The following is a 3736-nucleotide window of genomic DNA, read 5'->3' as shown; positions in this document are numbered from 1 at the left end:
CTGTGTTCTACTATGGTGCTTTTAGTGTCTCCGCATACCGCAGCACGCGACATAGCCTTGCGGATGATAAGGACAACCGTTTCAGAAAGAAGAGCGGCCAATGTGACGATCTGGATTTAAGTCGATTCGATAACAAATTACGAAAACAAACAGATTTCTCATTTTTTTTACTACATATGAACACTTTTCTCATTCTCCCGTGCAACTCGGCTGCTAGTCCTCCTTTCATGCAGAATCTTAAGGTCCTAGCTCATGTCCAAGGCACCAAAGCCAGCTAAAAAGTCAATAATCGATACTTAAAACTTGAATTGTACTACTTCTTAATGGCTATTACTTCAAATTAGAAGCTTCATCTGTGTTCTACTATGGTGCTTTTAGTGTCTCCGCAAACCGCAGCACGCGACATAGCATTGCGGACGATAAGTACAACCGTTTCAGAGAGAAGAGCGGCCAATGTGACGATCTGGCTTTAAGTCGATTCGATAACAAATGACGAAAACGGACAGGATTTCTCATGTTTTTACTACATATGAACACTTTTCACATTCTCCCATGCAACTCTCTTGCTAGTCCTCCTTTCATGCAGAATCTTAAGTTCCTAGCTCATGTCCAAGGCACCAAAGCCAGCTAAAACGTCAATAATCGATACCTAAAACTTGAATTTTACTACTTCTTTCTAGCTATTACATCAACTTAGATGCTTCATCTGTGTTCTACTATGGTGCTTTTAGTGTCTCCGCGTACCGCACCACGCGACATAGCTTTGCAGACGATAAATGTAACCGTTTCAGTCAGAAGAGCGGCCAATGTGACGATCTGGCTTTAGGTCGATTCGATAAGAAGTGACGAAAACGGACGGATTTCTCAGGTTTTTACTACGTATGAACACTTTTCACATTCTCCTGTGCAACTCGGCTGCTAGTCTTCCTTTCATGCACAATCTTAAGTTCCTAGCTCATGTCCAAGGCACCAAAGAAGGGTAAAAAGTCAATAATCGATACCTAAAACTTGAATTGTACTACTTCTTACTGGCTATTACATCAACTTAGAAGCTTCATCTGTGTTCTACTATGGTGCTTTTAGTGTCTCCGCATACCGCAGCACGCGACATAGCCTTGCGGACGATAAGGACAACCGTTTCAGAAAGAAGAGCGGCCAATGTGACGATCTGGATTTAAGTCGATTCGATAACAAATTACGAAAACAAACAGATTTCTCATTTTTTTACTACATATGAACACTTTTCTCATTCTCCCGTGCAACTCGGCTGCTAGTCCTCCTTTGATGCAGAATCTGAAGGTCCTAGCTCATGTCCAAGGCACCAAAGCCAGCTAAAATGTCAATAATCGATACCTATAACTTGAATTTTTCTACTTCTTAATGGCTATTACATCAACTTAGAAGCTTCATCTGTGTACTACTATGGTGCTTTTAGTGTCTCCGCATATCGCAGCACGCGACATAGCTTTGCGGACGATAAGTACAACCGTTTCAGGAGAAGAGCGGCGAATGTGACGATCTGGCTTTAAGTCGATTCGATAACAAATTACGAAAACGGACATATTTCTCATGTGTTTACTACATATGAACACTTTTCTCATTCTCCCGTGCAACTCGGCTGCTAGTCCTCCTTTCATGCAGAATCTTAAGGTCCTAGCTCATGGCCAAGGCACCAAAGCCAGCTAAAAAGTCAATAATCGATACCTAAAACTTGAATTGTACTACTTCTTAATGGCTATTACTTCAAATTAGAAGCTTCATCTGTGTTCTACTATGGTGCTTTTAGTGTCTACGCATTCCGCAGCACGCGACATAGCCTTGCGGACGATAAGGACAACCGTTTCAGAGAGAAGAGCAGCCAATGTGACGATCTGAATTTAAGTCGATTTCATAACAAATGACGAAAACGGAAGGATTTCTCAGGTTTTTACTACATATGAACACTTTTCACATTCTCCCGAACAACTCGGCTGTAGTCCTCCTTTGATGCAGAATCTGAAGGTCCTAGCTCATGTCCAAGGCACCAAAGCCAGCTAAAAAGTCAATAATCGATACCTAAAACTTGAATTGTACTACTACTTAATGGCTATTACATCAACTTAGAAGCTTCATCTGTGTTCTACTATGGTGCTTCTAGTGTCTCCGCATATCGCAGCACGCGACATAGCTTTGCGGACGATAAGTACAACCGTTTCAGGAGAAGAGCGGCGAATGTGACGATCTGGCTTTAAGTCGATTCGATAACAAATTACGAAAACGGACAGATTTCTCAGGTGTTTACTACATATGAACACTTTTCTCATTCTCCCGTGCAACTCGGCTGCTTGTCCTCCTTTCATGCAGAATCTTAAGGTCCTAGCTCATGTCCAAGGCACCAAAGCCAGCTAAAACGTCAATAATCGATACCTAAAACTTGAATTGTACTACTTCTTAATGGCTATTACTTCAAATTAGAAGCTTCATCTGTGTTCTACTATGGTGCTTTTAGTGTCTCCGCATACCGCAGCACGCGACATAGCTTTGCGGACGATAAGTACAACCGTTTCAGAGAGAAGAGCGGCCAATGTGACGATCTGGGTTTAAGTCGATTCGATAACAAATAACGAAAACGGACGGATTTCTCAGGTTTTTACTACATATGAACACTTTTCACATTCTCCCATGCAACTCTGCTGCTAGTTCTCCTTTCATGCAGAGTCTTAAGCTCCTAGCTCATGTCCAAGTCACCAAAGCCAGCTAAAACGTCAATAATCGATACCTAAAACTTGAATTTTACTACTTCTTTCTAGCTATTACATCAACTTAAATGCTTCATCTGTGTTCTACTATGGTGCTTTTAGTGTCTCCGCGTACCGCACCACGCAACATAGCTTTGCAGACGATAAATGTAACCGTTTCAGTCAGAAGAGCGGCCAATGTGACGATCTGGGTTTAAGTCGATTCGATAACAAATAACGAAAACGGACGGATTTCTCAGGATTTTACTACATATGAAGACTTTTCACATTCTCCCATGCAACTCTGCTGCTAGTCCTCCTTTCATGCAAAATCTTAGGGTCCTAGGTCATGTCCAAGCCACCAAAGCCGGCTAAAAAGTGAATAATCGACAACTAAAACTTGAATTGTACTACTTCTTACTGACTATTACATCAACTTAGAAGCTTCATCTGTGTTCTACTATGGTGCTTTTAGTGTCTCCGCATACCGCAGCACGCGACATAGCTTTGCAGACGATAAGTAAAACCGTTTCAGAGAGAAGAGTGGCCAATGTGACGATCTGGCTTTAAGTCGATTTCATAACAAATGACGAAAACGGAAGGATTTCTCAGGTTTTTACTACATATGAACACTTTTCACATTCTCCCGAGCAACTCGGCTGTAGTCCTCCTTTGATGCAGAATCTGAAGGTCCTAGCTCATGTCCAAGGCACAAAAGCCAGCTAAAATGTCATTAATCGATACCTATAACTTGAATTGTACTACTACTTAATGGCTATTACATCAACTTAGAAGCTTCATCTGTGTTCTACTACGGTGCTTTTAGTGTCTCCGCATACCGCAGCACGCGACATAGCTTTGCAGACGATAAGTACAACCGTTTCAGAGAGAAGAGCGGCAAATGTGACGATCTGGCTTTAAGTCGATTCGATAACAAATGACGAAAACGGACGGATTTCTCAGGATTTTACTACATATGAACACTTTTCACATTCTCCCGTGCAACGCGGCTGCTAGTC

Source organism: Schistocerca gregaria, unplaced genomic scaffold, assembly GCF_023897955.1.
Source record: "Schistocerca gregaria isolate iqSchGreg1 unplaced genomic scaffold, iqSchGreg1.2 ptg000292l, whole genome shotgun sequence".
Classification (NCBI taxonomy): Eukaryota; Metazoa; Arthropoda; class Insecta; order Orthoptera; family Acrididae; genus Schistocerca; species Schistocerca gregaria.
The sequence above is the reverse complement of the archived record's forward strand: the minus strand, read 5'-3'. Positions refer to the sequence as shown.